The sequence below is a fragment of the Octodon degus genome, unplaced genomic scaffold, assembly GCF_000260255.1.
Source record: "Octodon degus isolate 3935 unplaced genomic scaffold, OctDeg1.0 scaffold00151, whole genome shotgun sequence".
Lineage (NCBI taxonomy): Eukaryota > Metazoa > Chordata > Mammalia > Rodentia > Octodontidae > Octodon > Octodon degus.
In genome coordinates, this window is record NW_004524727.1 from 288,006 (window position 1) to 304,858 (window position 16,853).

The following is a 16,853-nucleotide window of genomic DNA, read 5'->3' on the forward strand; positions in this document are numbered from 1 at the left end:
CCGGCCTGGGCTGGAACTTGGTGATCTTCCTGTCTTAGCCAGGCTTAGGTGAGATGTAGCATATTTTCCAATGAAAAACAAGGGATGAAAGTTACTCAGTCGAAATATATATATATATATATATATATATACTTTTAGCAAGTTTCTCTGATATCTGCTCATTACACTAAAAAGGAAATGCCAGTATGTTTGTCTTCACAGATCCCATTAAAAATCTATGTGCTGTGTTACAGTGTCAGTGTTCTGTCCTCCTAGAAACAATTCAACGTTAAGAATTGAGGGTGTCTGTAATTCAAGATTTCATAGATTATTGAGTTGAAAATCCATGAACAAACTCCCTGGAGGAATGGTGAAATTGCCCCTCTGGATTGTATTAGTCTCCCCAAGAGATGGGGAACAGTCGCCTGTGGATCCCCAGGATGTCTTCCTGTCTTATGAAGCTCAGATGGCTCTTTCTCTGAACATTTCCCTGTCCTGGACTCCACCTCGCTGTCAATCTTGTAGAAGCCAGATGGGTTCTAACTCACACATCCACCAGGAACTTAATCCCAAATAATAGGCACTTAATAGCCATTTGCTGGAAGTCCCCCACCTCACATCTCAGGGATGCTAATTGTAACAGATTTCATTGAACACTCAGTATTAAAAGTCTTCAGTATAGTTAGACTTAAGCAAGAAGATCTGGACATATGTTGGGAATTGTCATTGTCTTAGAGACTTAGAAAACTTGGGAGAAAAGGCTATACAGAAACAGTGGGCAAGCCAGTGATGTTCTCTGAACAAGAACATGGGGCCCTGAACATGGTGCATGTGAATCTGTCTAAGCATTTGTGAAAAAGAAACTGGATAGTAAGGATGTGAAATTAGGATTGAGGGTTAGGCTCAGGGGTCAGATAAAAAATGCGGTAGAGAACATGTTACTGAGTACAAACTTCTAAGCTGAAACTAAGAAAATTGCAGAAGAAAACAGTAGGACATACAACACGAGCAAGGCAGATATTTTCAATGTTCAGCAGATGTCCATTGCCTACGTTTTGCTAAAATATTTTTTGAACTGCAATCTGAGGATGCAAATATAAGCAAGCCATGGTGCCTGTGCTTGAGGGAGTCTAATGTTTAATGGTACAAAGATCAGAATACATCCAAGGGCAAGACCAGAAGAGAGAGAAAAGAGGATCTGAGAGCAGAGAGGTAGGATATTGCTTAGAAAATCTAGGAACTAAAAGACGTGGGAAGAGGATGTTAGAGGAAAGATCAAATTGCAAAAAGATGGTATGGAGTGAAAAACAAAGAGAGAAGCTAAAGTGGAAAGTAATGAGGAGTAATTATCCATGACAGAGACCCTGAGATAGACAGAAGGAAGTTCATTCCACTAATTGGCTCCAGGCATAAATTTTAGAATATGATATGCAAATCTTATTTAGAGTCAAGTTAAAATAAAGACGCGGGTCTTAGATGGCTTTGATTTTTAGAAGGAAAAGTTAAAACAAAACAAAAATACTCCTGATCTCTTTCCTCTTCTTGGAGTGCAGTCTTGTGTCAAAGAGATTAATAGATGCTAAGACCTTGGTGTTCGGTTAGACAGCAGAATGAAAAACACATTAAGCTCTGATCTCTCCCAAAATTCTACTGCAGAGAAGTGATGTTTCCAGCAATTTTTTTTTCTTGTGTACTCCAGGGATATGGGCTACCTCTCCCACGTTCTTTCCATCTTCTTATTTTGAACCAGGGCCTTGCTATGCTGCCCAAGCTGGTCTCCAACTCCCAACCCTCCTGCCTCAGCCACCCAGAGTACTGGGATTACAAGCCTATACCACAGGGGCAGCAGCATTTTGAGAGCAGGCAGCAGATACAGAGATGAGCAACTGGGCAACCCCGGGGGAAGATGCTGGCCAGCACTAGGGAGAAGCCAGGAGGTCCTGCCTGGCCCAGAACCCAGAAGTCTCCAGACATGACAGAAACAGCCCCTGGGAGGGCAGGAAGCGGACTGAGCTGGCGAACAGGAGGAAAGGTGGAAGTGGGTTAACAGGAGCTGTCCTCCTCAGCAGGGGAGAAAGTCAGGGATTCCCTTTCAGGGGACAAAACGAAGTATTCTCCTTCAGCTATGAAGGCCTAATATACCTCCCTCTCTGTCCCCCACATGATTTCCCCTCCAGTAACAGGCAAGATGATCCTCTTTTCAGTAATTATTCATCAAATGATTCATTCTGAAGATAGTTTGATGGCAAAGATGCAATGCTTTCATAATTTTTTTTGATTACCATAAAGTTCTCAGTGACCATAAATTTACCGACCAAGATCTATTGCAGTGAAAGACTCTGGAAAATGCCAAGGACAGGTAGGGGACACAGGAGAGAGCTGGGTCCCCTGCTCCAGAACCCAGCTCCTCCCTGGGCCCTTGGCTAAATCTGACCCTCACAAGGGTCCAGAAGGCACCCACAGGGCCACTGGAGGGTGACAAGCTGGACTCCTGGGGGCCTAAGCAGGAACCTCATTAAATGGGAACTTTGTGTCACAGCAACATCGAGACCAAACTAGGATACGGAGAGCAAGTGGGAAGAAGTACACACATACAGGAAGAACGAGGAAGCCACCACAACCTTCTCAAAGTCACAGGAGATAAAATACTGAGTTTGCTTTGTTTAAAAAAAAATGAGATTATTTTAAGTAGAAAAGAGACTTGCTTCAAATAACCAGATATCACCTAGAAAGCAAATGTGCTGAAATTTAAATTCTAACAACTCACCTGAAGGATGGAAAGGTAAAATAGAAAAAAGGGAAGGAAATTAAAGAGCAAAATAAAAGATGGATAATAGGAAAGTAAGATAGATCTTTTCCAAATGGAAAGGGAACCAAGAGATAAAGGGAAGGGAGGGAGAAGGAGGAATAAATCTTGACTAGAAAACAGAAAGTAAAATAATGAGAACTAAGAAAAGTTAGGGGATTTTTCTGGTAGGACTGTCATTTGAATGATACAAGTTCCAAAGAGCAAATAGAAGACAGAAAGGAAAAAAAAGAGAGAGAGAAAGGGAGAGGAGAAGGCAGGAGAGGGGAGGGGAGGGGAAGAGAGGATAGGGGCAGGTAGGGAGGGGAGAGAGAAGAGGAGAGGAGGGGAGGGGAGAGGAAAAGAAGAGAGGAGAGGAGAACAGAAGAGAACAGAGAACAGAGGAGAAATGAAATGAAATCAAGGAAGAAAATGCCCCTGAGAGGTCCCAGAGCACCTACCTCCTAAGGAAAAATCCTCCTCACCCTGTCCCACCCTAAGGAGAGTCCAAAATACAAGATTCAAAGAGAAAATCTAAGTAACTCTGGACATGTGATCCAGGAGAAGGGATTCCTAAATTTAACATCCTCAAGAGAAGAGAAGGGAGTGATACCTTCAAACATCGGAGGGAGCATTACTTCCAATTTAGATTTCTTTACTGAAATATTCATTAGGTGCCACGATAAAATTAGACATTTTAACATTTGGAAAACATTAAAAAGCACACTCACCCAAGACCCTTTCCTTAGGAAGCTGCAGATTGGTGTCTTCTACCAAAAAGAGGAAGCAAACCAGAGGAAGATCGGGATGAGAGACACAGGCCATGCTAATGGCTGAGGGAAACCCCAGTCATGACCTCTGGAAGCTCCTGTGTAACCCTGGGCAGGGGAGGGCACCCAGAGGGCTCCTTGTGGTGGCTTCCACATCCATCCCAGGTGTCCCTTATGGTGCCAAGGCACGGCTCACTGGGAGAGGGGTCAGAGAGGAATCACAGTGAGGAGGCACTGAAGTGTTGCCCACATGCATAACCAACCCTGCGTGGGTCAGCTGTGCAGTGTGTCCTGTGGTCCCCCGTCACCACGATGACAGCAGAACACACCTAGAGCCCAGAGCGATGTCTTCTAGACCTGTGCTGGGAAGGCTCATGCCGCACAGGTGCAGATGTGTACTGGAGTGGACATTTGCCGTCTTGACCTGCAGCTGGCACATAGGCGCTGTATCAGCATTTTACTAGCGGAACAGGTGTGACACAAGATGCCAAATGTATAGGAAATTACAGGATTGGCTTACAACGGTCAGCTGCAGAGTGGAAGCATGCAGAGGGCATCTGCACACTGGAGACTGAAGGATTCAGTCCAAGGTCTGGAGCCCACAGCAGTGTTCCGTGCAAGTCTGTATCAGGAGGCCAATTGATCTGCCACAGAAGGCCAATGAATCTGCACCAGACAGCTGAAGGGTCCAAGGCGGAGGCCAAAGAGTCTGCTTTAGAGCTAGGAGATGACTTCTAAGCCGACTGTGAAGACCAAACACTGGAGCTCCTCTGAAGAAATGGATAGTCCCATCCTTCCTCGATTTTCTGTTATATCTTTTAAGTGATGAGTCACCCTAGGGTGGGCCCTCCACACCCTATGGAATTGCTGAGCCAGTTTAGTTAAGCTTTTAATTTCTCAAGTTAACACAATGTATCAACCACTACAGGCACCCATGACAGGAAGCACTGGTGGCTGAGGAGTGCTGGTCCCCCATCATGTCACCTTCCAGGAGGAGACATGTACCCAGGGGCTCTGCAGGTTGCTACAAGACCTGACTACTTCCTTGTTAACAGTGGTGCTAAAATCTGCTTCAATTCCTATATTTTATTTTATTTATTTATTTATTGTATTTTAGGGAAGGATCTATGGGGTGTTCAGGGTCTCACTTCTAGTTCTGACTCATAGTGATCCACTTGTTTACAGCCTCCCAAGAGTTGGGATTACAGGCCTGTGTCACAACACCCAGTCTCAATGACTGAGCATGCCCCAAGGGTGGGGGCAAAGGCAGGGGCAGGACTGGCACAGCAGCCCCAGGATCAAACCCCTGGCCACTGCACCTGCTTGCAGGAGCTTTAATCCGCCTAGCTATAGGGCCAGTCCAATTCCTACATTTTAAATGTGTGAGACAAATAGTTTCCGTTACAAACAGTCTTCAACTGGGACTCTAGCTTCTGGTGTCCTGGTGTCCTGCATGTCAAGCTGAGATACAATAATCCCTCCACCATCCATTGTTCAGCCACTGCAGCCCCCTGGCCTGTCTGCAGGGTTGGTAGTTATGATGGCAAGGCTTTGTGCTGCTTAATACATAAAATCCTGAGCCAACCAAGAAGCATAAGGAACACTGATTAAAAAAAATTCCAATTAGCTAATAGCAAATTTGCCCCCAAAATTTCTGTTCAGCTCTCCAAGGTCACTCATATAATCAAAATTTTTGAACCACAGATTACTGATTCTCTGATACTTTTAGGTGTTAAAAAAATGAAAAATATGTGCAATGTAGCTTTTCTTCATATATTAAGAATAAAAATAACCTCAATTATATGATACTGTATATGATGATGTACTGTACTTAAAAATATCTGCCTGGAGTATTCTTTTCTACCTTATCATTTGGAAATAAAGTTTAAAAAGTTCAGGGCCCAGGAGATGACTCAGTAGAATAAGCACTTCCCTGGCAAGCGCAACAGCCTGAGTTCAATCCCTGGTTCCACAAAAAAAAAAAAAAGTTTAAAACGTTCACAGGAAGGAAGGAGCAAGGAAAAGAAGAAGGAAAGAAGAAAAAAGAAAGGGAAGAGAAGGAAGGAAAGGGAAAGAAGAAAGAAAGAGTAAAAAAGAGAAAGAAGAAAGAAAGAAAGGAAGAAAGAGAGAGAGAGAGAGAGAGAGAGAGAGAGAGAGAGAGAGAGAGAAATCTAGCTTCTTTTAGCTCCAAATGCACAATCTCAAGCAGAAGGTCATTTTTATTACAACATACATTATTAAATTTTAAACTATCTCATAGTATATATGAGTGTAAAGAAACAAAACTGGTAATTGATCATTCTTGAATTTGGAGACAAATAATGTTGTTTATTGATTGCATAACTAATTTAAAGTAAATTGAACACACATCCTTGTTATAGGGGAAAGAAAAGTCTTTTTTCATTCATCATGAATATTAATAAGGTTAAAATTAATCTTATAATATTACCATTAATAATTCAGTGAACTAAAGCTAGGGTTTACTTGAAATCACTTCTTACCATATCTTGGATTAAAATAAGGAAACAGAAGTTCACAAGACTTTGGTCCTAGCCTTTGGTTGTGGGGCCCCATGGAGGAGGAAAACTGCACTTCAGTATGATGGGATGCACTCTGGAACCGAACCAAGAGGAAACCTCAAGCCAATGAGTCATGCAGCACTCCAGCTTTCCAGAAAATTCTTTCCATAACATTATCCAATTCTTTCCAGAAAATTCTCCATGTTTTCAGTCAGAAATTATAGCTTTTAGTATTCACCTATACAAAAATGTTCTTTGGCTTTTTTCCCTTTTTTCATATTTTTGACTTATTTTTAACTGGAATGGCTCTAGAAGGTACGGAGCCTGAGGAGAAATGATATTATCCAGACTTAGAGGCAGATTTTCAGCAAAGAGCCATCCACCCCCCAAGGGCCCCTGCTGAGCCATGGCCCTGGAGCGCTTGGTCCTGGTTGTGAGTCACCTGGGGCCCAGCCTGTGGACCCTGACACAGTGTCCTATACAGGCAGGAAGGAGCCACACCTGGGAGAGACTGTGCGTGGACAGGAAAGGCAGCCATCAGGGGCCCCTCCCTGGTCTGCAGAGTCAGATGTGGTGTTCTGTTCTGCAAAGCGCTCTGGGAAAAAAATGGCAAATCACCACATGATGATGCTAAATGAGGAAAGCCATTTCCCAGAGCTTGCGTGGTCTCTAATTGCATCAAAAGACCATTCTTTAAATGTCAAAAAGATAGAAATACAGTGGCTGCCTAGGGTCCAGAGCAGAGGAAGATTAAGGAGGAGAGTGGTGTAATTGCAGAAGGGCTATCTGGGGAACTGGGGAGGTAGCTTGGGGGTCTAAGTGCCTACCTGGCAAGCATAAGGACCTGAGTTTGATTCCCGGTACGGCATACTGTGCAGACCCTATGAGTCTGAACTGCATAGCAAGATCCTATATCAGATTAATTAATCAATTAATTAATTAATAAAAAAATTTAAAGGGTTGTGTAGTATCCTCACGGTGACTGGTATTCCCTGCATTGTGGTAAAGATGGATACTCAGACCCATGCATGTGACACAATTTCAGGGAACTAGACACACACTCTGTTGATATATACTGTGTTCATCAGTTTCTCATCTGTGGAGCAAAACAGGACAAGGGAGGAGCCAGAGTCACGCCCCCTATGAGGTCACACTGCCATGATGGAAGGATCTCTCACAGGTCCCAGGGACTGGAGTTCCCCAGCACCTCCCAGGAGCACCACTGAGGACTTGCAGGACCTTTACCTTCACACTGTAGCCCACGGGCCCCAGATAGTCCACACCAAACTGGATGGCACAGACCTCATGGGCTCAATCAGGGTCATTCTAGGTGTCTTCATGCATGACCATTTGGCAAGATGTCACCACCGAGGGCCACTTGGGGATCTGTATCCTTTTTCCCAACTGCATAGGGACCTACAATGATCTCAAAACAAGAATTCTAAAACAAAAAGCTCTGCAACCTCATTTCAGACAATGCTCCATGCTTGGGAAAGGCCTGCCTCTGTTTATAAGGCTGAGGAAAGGGAGAGGACATCCCCAGATACCTTAGCTGGATGGAAGGAAGGCTGAACCCTGAGACTGAGCTCTTGCCTGGCTGGTGGTGTATCTTATAGCCCTGCAGTCTGCTAAACACTCCACTCAGAGCACATACTGGGCGCCCCCAAGATTATAAAGCTGAGGTGTCAGCTAGCTGGAAGCTCTGCATTCACCCCCACCCAGAGTAGCTAGAAGAAGGTGACCCCTTGTATAACTACATCACTGACAGGCACACTGGGTCCAAGGTTCCGTAGCTCTCTGCCCAGTGAAAGCCACATATATGTGGCCATGTCTGTGATGCATGCTGGGAAGGAGAAGCTGTGTCTGGGACACACAATTGGGAAAGAGCTGCCAGATGTTTGTAAGGCGTTAAGCCCACAACCACCGCTCAGTACTTCTAGATCACATCTCAGAAATGACTCCTGTGACAGGCCGCTCCTAGCAGGGGCAGGATTGTCCATGGCAACTGCTCAAACCAACACGCTCCAAGAGGTGAGGGGGCTCTGCGGGTGTGAGGTGGACTTGGCTCCCTGGGACCCAACCGGAGCAAAGGCACAGTCACCCGAGGGTGGCAAAACATACATTGCACCTCATAGGGGCAATGAGGAGCCTCACAGAGACAATGAAAGGGCACTTGTTGACTCCCTGCACTATGACCGTGTGTGTGAAGAAAGCCCACTCCAGTGAACCTGTCATTTCACCCACAAAATTCTGTTTCGTAGATGCTCACTTTAATGAAACTTGCATCTTTCTCCAAACAACTCTCAAATAACCAGTGCAGGAGCCACCCTCCCAGGGTGGGCCTGTGACCCCCAGGTCTCCCCGCTGCCACCTCTGCAAACAGCATGGAGTAGAAAATAGAATTTTCCTGAACAGTGAAGGACCATGGGATGGATCTGTGGAGTCTTATAAGAAGTTTACAGGATTACCGGAAGTATGAGATGTTGTATAAGTCAAATTATTGCCATTTTATGACAGCAAAATATTATATTTTAACAAAGTGTTGGTGGTACAGCCAATAGAGCAGCTTTGATCATTCGCATCCAATCCTACTAATACATTCTCAATCACTTTTTGCTTTATATTGTTTCATTTATAAAATTTATTTAAATATATATATAGCACTCTTCCTGTAACAAAAATCAATGTGCATTTTCATAAAGATGCTACTCTGAACACCATCTAAACTATTCTTTATCAATTTAGTAAGTAGTCTCAAGGTACTGTGCCTATTCTACAAGTCTTAACCATAAAAATGTATACATAAGCCCATTGCAAACACTATATTTGGAAACTGCCTTATACTTGTAACAAATAAAAGTGTAAAGTATTACTTAAAATGTTGTCTTTTATCTTCCTTTTAAATTAGGATATAACACACTCTTATAAAAATCTCTTAGGTGAAAATGACCAAAGCTTATTTACTGTCTTTTGAACCACGAAGGACAAAAATAAAACGTATATGACACCTCCTGATGATATTAGCTTGAACAGATGCCTTTCTTGTGTCTCCAATCAGCCTATTTCACAGTCTTGATGCTTTTTATTTCGAGTCAATCACAAAAATAACTCTTTCCCTACATTCCAGAAGAATATGCTTACAGTTTTGTGTAACTTTTGCATGACAACAGTAATTGAATTCGTTTTCCAAAGCGTTGTTCTGGAGGGAAGCGTTTATCAGAAATCAGCTGTCACTCTCAGGGTCCCCTCGCCCTGCTGGTCTCCCTTCTGTCCCACCACTCGGCATCAGTCTCACAGCCCTGCTCACTCTGAGTGCATTACAGACCAGCCCTCCTCCTGGTAACCACATCCCTCGTGTGGGAGTTTGGTTTAATGGGGACTATCAACCTCACTATCCTGCCTGTTTATTCTTTTCTAGAGTGACCACATCTGGCGGAAGAAAGAAAAAATGTAGTTATTGAATCCAATCCAGTGTTTGCATCTCTCACATTATCAACAAAAGTAGTCAAGAAGGTTCCGGTCAGCCCTAAGAACACATGGATATAGAAGGAGCCACATGAAGGTAAGGAGTCTCTTGTCTTTTCCTGCTTTACCTGTAGACAAATATATATTTATCTCGACCTTGCTACTTGGCAGGAGCATAAAAATAGACTTTTGAATGACAGGGCTCTGATTTACTAGTAGGTGCCACATCCCCGAATTTTGGTGATAAACCTAGTAGACGTCAGACTGTCTTCACTGCTGGAGTTGGCATCCAGGAGCCTTCTGACTGAACCCTGACATGACCCAAGATAACTCCATGGCTACTGCCAGACTGGCGCACCCTTGACACACAGCAGGAGGTCCTTCAGGAAGGTGTCTAAGAGTCAGGCCTCTGTTTAGATCTTTATAAGAGTCAATCCTGCTTCCACTCTGAGCTCTACTTCGGGTCTTTTCTACTTAGGGGAATTAAGCAGGTCTGTGACAAAAGCCCCCTTTGTGGGGTGAGGCTCTCATGAGCTGGTGTCCACCACTACTGGCAGACCTCCTCGATGCCACTGTACTTGTGGTAAAACACACAGAACATAAACTCTGCCACTTTGCCATTTTTAAATATACAGCTAGTGGCATTAAACACTTTCACGTAGTATGTAATCATCAACACTGATTTCCAGAAATTCTCTCATCTTCCAAAACCTCACCTCTCATCCATTTATCAGCAACTCGGCACCATCCCCCATCCAGCCCCTGGCAGCCACTGCTCTCCTTTCTAACCGAGTGGATCTGACCACTGTGGATACCTGACACGAATAAAACCAGATGTGTTTGCTCTTTGGCAACTGGCCTGTTTTCTGAGCACACGTCTTCAAGGTTTACCTGTGTTATAGCATGTGTCAGAACCTTCTTCCTTTGTTATGGCCAGTAATATTTCACTGTATATCAAGGGGAATGTGGGTTGCTTCCACCTTTTAGCTATTATGAATAATGCTGCTCGATCTTGGGTGGAGAAATACAGGTTTAAATCTTTGCTTTTGAGCCTTCTGGGTACATGAACAGAATTTACCCTACAGTTTTATAGTGGCAACAGTATTTTACAGTCTCACCAACAGTGCCCAAAGACTCTAATTTCCCTTCATCTAGGTCAACACATGCTGGTGTGTGGGTGTGGGTGTGGGTGTGGGTATACACGCACGTGTAGTGCGGTATGTGTGTGTGTTTCAACATAGCCAAGCTAATGCATATGAAGTAGTTTCCCAGAGTGATTCTTATTTGCATTTCTCTAAAGATTAGTGATGCATGTTTATCATCTTCATAGAAATGTCTATTTAAGTCCTTAGATCTCATCAGATTTTTGTTGTTGAATTATAGGAGTTCTTTATATATTGTGGCTATGAATCCTCTATCAGATACATGACTTGCAAATATTTTGTCCTATTTCATGATTGGCTTCTGCTCTGTAAATAGAATCCTTTAATGTACTGTTTTCTCTTATTTATAGAAAATCCAACATTCTTCTTCTGTTACCTATGTTTGTGGTGTCATATCTAAGAAATTATCTGGCCCAATGTTGTGACTCTTTTCTTTTCCCTTTTCTTCTGAAAGATTTTGATAGTTTTATCTCCTATGTTTAGGTCATTGGTCCAACAGGAGTTAATTTCAGTATAGATTTAAAATAAAGGCCATATAATCAAAATAGTTAGGATAGATATACAGCTCCATTCTCTTAATTCAATGAATAGAAAGGTTTGTTCTAATAGTGTTGAGACAGGATATCAGGTCTGCATCTTGTACAATGAGTGATCACTAAGACAACAATATGCAATGTATTAATTATTGAAAATGTGCTAGTAATCAGTTGTGAAACTGTCTCATTGCTATTTGTCTCTCACTAAAAGTATTTTTAAAAATAAATAAAATAGAGGCCAAAAGCTGGGCATGGTGGTACAATGCTATAATCCCAGCACTTGGGAGGCTGAGGCAGGAGGCTCACTGTGAGTTTGAGGCCAGCTTGGACTACATAGTGAAGCCATGTATTAAAAACAGCAGCCACATACACAGAGGCTTGTGTCTACCCAAGCCCACAAGTCTGTGTATTTTGTCTTTACGCTAGCGTCACCCTCTGTTGGTCAACATAACTCTGCAATAAGTTTCACAATCAGGAAGTATAAAATCACCAACTTTGTTCTTTTGCAATGTTGCTTCCAGCTTCATTGAGATCCCACATGAATCTTAGGATAGATTTTTCTCTCTCTGAAAGAAAATTCCCTTAAATTTTTTATAAGGATAGCATCAGATCACATGACTAAGTTTCTTACTCAGATGGAGAGAGAAGCTTTCATTCTTTGTAATAATGAATTTCTCTGCTCAGTTTGAGTATATGCCCTGACTTTAGATACTTCCTTTTGTTCAGTGTGAAAAAGAAATGCAGATTTTTACCATGAAGTTTTTCTGAGCCTAATACAGTGAGCAACAAGCAATTCTCAATGTATAAGAATGTTCAAGAGGAAGTTTTCCAAAATCTGCCCTGAGGACAAAGATGTTGATTTTTTTTGTTTGTTTGTTTCTTAAATCCCAGCATCTCAAAGCCTCCTGAACTGTAGACGTAGTTCTCTGAGTTGCGAGCCGGTGATGATGGCAACGTTTCACACAATCTCTGCACACATGAACCTTGCCAGGCTCCCCAGAGAGCCCAGAGATTTGGACACACAGCTGAGCAGCGTCCTCTGAAACTATGGTAGATACCAGACACAAAGAGAGGCTGAGCATGACTGATCACCGTCATGGGTCATTTTCTGTATAGTAAACTTCACTACCCACGCACAGTGCCAGGCCTGTCTTGTCTCCCAAGAGACCCTGTTGCCCAGGGTCAAAGGTCAACGTAGGGACAGCTGGGGGCTATTGGAGCCAATTTGCATGGTCTCCTTAGCACAGAAACACCAGCGTGTACCTGCCCCGGGCCTGTGTGCTGTGTGGACAACTAGACAGGGAAGATCCCAATAGAAAGTCCAGATTTAACACAAACCCCTCATTCCAAGTTGCCTTTGAATTACATGTGAGAGTTAGATGACAGGACAGAAAGTGTCCCAGGTGAGAAAGCTGTTGCTCCCCATGCCAGTTCCCATGTAGGTGCTTGGGGCAGGAATGTGCTCTGCAGCTTCCTGTTCCTTCTCTCAGGCAGGTTGAACAGATCTTGTACTAATGGCTCCTCTTGTTGCTACGGGCATACAAACCACTGAGATATGGCCAGAGCCTCAAGGAGCATGCCAGCCCTGGCACAGGAGGCTTGGCAAGACCAGGAGGATGCAGAGGTACCCACCTTCCTTGGTGCTGCCTGTCCTATTCCATCCTCTCACCAGGGCCGTGTGACTTCTGGCTGCATGAGGAGCTAGGTCACAGCTCATTGCATTTGCAGAGGTCTGCGGGGGACACTGAGACACAGCAGGACACGGTGCTATCCCAATCTTATCAGATGCAGGAGAGGACACAGTAGTCCACTCTACAGATTTGTGCCCCCCCTTTTTGGAGGGGAGATGGGGTCTTGTTTGGTAGTTCAGGCTGGCCTTGAACTCACTATGTGACCCAGGCTGGTCTCAAACTCATGGAGAGCCTCCTGCGTCAGCCTCCCGTGTACTAGGATTACAGGTATCTGCCACCATGCCTTGCTTAGCATCTCCACTTAAGAAAGACGCTGGGGTTTGTGCTTCTGGGAGAAATGAAAGTGCCATGAAACAAGCTTGAGATTGAGGACATTTTTCTGTCCTCCTTTGTCCCGATTAACCACCGTGATTGCTGAGCCCCAAACACCTGTGGCTCTTCTGCAGCTGGACCTCTAGGAAATCCAATTTCCCCAAATCGGAGCCGAAGAGAAAATAATGTTGTACATCCCATTTCCCATGCTAAAGACCTCCCCAAAAACACAATCAATATCCGTTTCCTCCAAACCAGCGTGGAGGAAACTATCATAAGTGGTAACAATTTTCAAGAGAAGTGGATCAGTGTCCAGAGGGAGAAGTCTGCTGAAATAGGACCAACTCTGTAAATCTGTGTTCTCTGACCCTTTGGGAAAATGCTCTTAAAAGCACCTGACCGCATCATTAGATTCAGCTGTGCACTACCCACAACCTTTATCTTTGGGTAAATCCTTGTGAAGTTTTCAGTTTCTTTTTCCATAAAGTAGGGATGAGTGCGCTGCAAAAGGTCAGGTGCAAAGCAGTCCGTGCACCCAGTGTAGGCTGCAAATGATAAGGAGGGCGGCAAGACACCAACGTGTCCCCTGGGTCCTGAGCCTTTCCATTTCAACTTCCTTCACTCCATCCTTGAAGCCCTCTGAAGCTGCTGCTCTTCCTGTTCATATTTTTACCCATAATTTATGGTATAGGTAGAGGTAGCTAATGGGCAGAGAAGTTAGTTTGTCTAACATGATACAGTTAGTAAGTAGCTCAGACAGTATCAGCACTAGGTAGACAATTTGACTTCTGACTAACACTTCTGACTGTGTGAGCTGCCCCACTGTCCCCACAAAGCTGTCCACAGATGTTGCAAACTATTATTACTCCTGTCTACTCTTTAGTGTGTGCAATTATATTATTTGTGTCCATATAAATCTATTGTGCGGATACACACAGAGAATTTGCAAAACTACTAGGTTGCCACTAAATCAAATTATTTCACTTACCAACACAGTGTTGGCAATACAACTCCGAAGTTTGTTGACTTCACATCTCTGCCCAAGAGTCAAGGAATTGCATATCAACCTTTCTCACAATCATCCCTAAGTTGTGCAAGGATGCTTTCCAGTCTTTTCCATACTAATTTATTTGTATCACTTTATTACTAATTTTTATTATTGCATCAACCTCTATTAGAATGATATTTATTAACTGGGATGTCATAAGATATGGTTGTAGGTTAAATATAAATAAAACTGAGCTCTGATTTTTCTAGGATTTAGGTTAGGAGACAGAAGAAAGTGTATTTCTCTTGACTTGTATCATTGAAGTCATGGGCTACTGTTCTTCCGTAAACTAAGGCACCAGCTTGCTGAGCCTGTCCTGCTGTAGGCAGCATGGTGAAAACTTCACATCAGGAATTTTTGTCCTCCCAGTGGAGGACAATTACTTACAGCTAGGGAGCATGCGGACCAAAGTAGAGCTGGGAAGGGAGCACAGTTGTTTGAGACCAAGGTTCACTGGGCAACTCAGTCCTAGGGGCAGTCCTACATTGTAGAGGATGTAGGTGACACACGTGCCCCTGGGGACAGGAGGCAGGAGACTTCCCACAGTGGCAGATTGACCTCCCTGCCCATGTTCCTGAGGCAATGTGTAGAAGGAAATGCATGAGGCCTTTTGACGTGCAGGTTACAACTGAGTCCATCATAGGTGACCCAGCCAGGTGTCCCAAGGTGCTAATTCCCCTCCTAACCAGGCAATTGTGGGGTTCTGCCTGAGAACAGAGCATGGAGCCCCTTTCTCCATATCCTCCTGCCCCGGAAGTAGAGAATCTCTTAAACTCAAATACTTCAAAGGAACCCACATTTCACCAAGACCACACATTGAAATTCAGAGAAAGGGCAAGCCACAGTATCTGCTCCTGACTATTTCAGAACTGCTTCAGAAGTTGGAGTTTTAGGGGACATAGGCAAGTGCCAATGCTGTCCCCAAGACAACCAGTGTCTGTTGCTTGGAATATCCATCATACTACATGCCCTGCATTTCTCAAAAGCAGAAAAGCAGAAGTGCTTACTGAGCACGTGAATGGGTGTGCTCGTTGGCTTGGTGCTGGGCCTCTACCTAGGCCAGGCCACAGGCTGAGCTTTGTCACGTGCTACCGTTCACTCTGGATGGCCCGCATGTTGGAAAATGCCCATTTGCAGGGAAAGTATATGCCAAGATGAGCATCGGAACAGGCCAGCTTTGCTGAGAAACTGTACCATGGTGGTATAAGCTAAGTAGAAGCTTAGTAATCTTTTCTCCTTCCTAATAGTCTGCACTCTTTCCTTGGCTCTTAATTTTTGTTTGATATAAAGACCATGGACCATCTTGTTCATAGAGATCTACTATTGCTATTGTATTTGGAGAAGCATTATCCTAGTATCTCCTATTTCAGCTTTTCATAGTTAAACCTCTTTGTCTGGGTATGTCAATAGTTTACTTTGTGTGCAGTTAGCCAATTTTTTTTTTTTTTAGAAAAAAAGGTAATACATTGAATGGAAGGTTCTAGAATGGCCTTTGGAAGTGCATAGTCGGGGAAATTGTTCTCAGGGGTCTTGTTTTCATAGCCTTTATGATGCATCCTAATGTGGCCAGGATAAAAATCATATGCCTTATCTATCTCACAGGGTGCTTCAGAAAATGTGAAAACCCAGTCAGACTTGTAGCTGGAAATGAATTTTGCCAAAGCATAATGAGCAACTATTTAAGTCGTGAAAGGGGTGTGAAGCGTAGATTGCGTGCAAGCGGCATGATTGATGCTTCCTGCACACACTGCTTTCGGGATGAGGGAAATAGACGGCAGCCTTGGCACTGGCTGGTTCTGCACTGAGCTCACGAGGCACCGAGGGGATCCAGCAGAAACGGGCTGCATTCATCACTTAATAGCATAGGAAGTATAACGACATTTAGCCAAAAGCAGGCAAAGTATGGAAGATATTCCAGAGAAAATGGGTCTCAGAGCGCCCAGCAGCAGGACCATGACCCAGGAAGCTCCAGGTCACTCATAGCAACCAGGAAGGTGACAGTGGCCATGTGGGGGAGTGACAGCCATCATCAGCAGTGACAGTGCCACTTCATGAGGGTGTGCCCACTCAGAGTCATTCCACTTCTAAATGTTGCAGTGCACTCAGGAGCGGTGTGTAAGCGCCGTGCCATCCTGAGGCACAGCCAGGGCCACTGCCCAGCAGGACCTCCTGGCTCTGTGCCCCGTCACTGTCATCTCATGCCAGCCACTTGGTCTCTAAGTGCTGTGGTTTCCTCTTCCGTATGTCAGGGCTAATCGCTGCATTTATAGACCCGAGAAGGTGCTATGAGGATATTTAAATGGCATCTGCCACACAGTAAGTCTTACAGCAGTGTGGCTGTTCCCACAATGCTCACCGTTGGCTTAATTGTAAGAGCAGGATTTTGTAAGCAACATACACATCTCTAAGTGGTTAGTTAAATAAATAATGTTCTATGCATACTGTAAGCCCTTTTTAATGGGGTGACTGTGTGAACCTCCACTATGCTGAGGTATATTGTAAAGTAAAACAGCAGCATGCAAGACCACGCGTGTAGGGTCCTCGGTGCACATCGTAAGGTGTGTGCCCTTATTCCTGGATCAGAT

General features: G+C 44.0%; 1 protein-coding gene across 2 annotated transcripts in view; it reads left to right on the forward strand.

Annotated features, from left to right (window-relative positions):
• The first annotated feature begins 9,471 nt into the window (after positions 1–9,471).
• Myt1l (myelin transcription factor 1 like) overlaps positions 9,472–16,853 on the forward strand; it is a 191,428-nt gene continuing 184,046 nt past the window's right edge. For both annotated transcript variants that reach the window (XM_023702399.1, XM_023702398.1), the window contains exon 1: positions 9,472–9,615. The gene's annotated coding sequence lies outside the window, so the exon portion shown is untranslated. The remainder of the gene's footprint in view (positions 9,616–16,853) is intronic.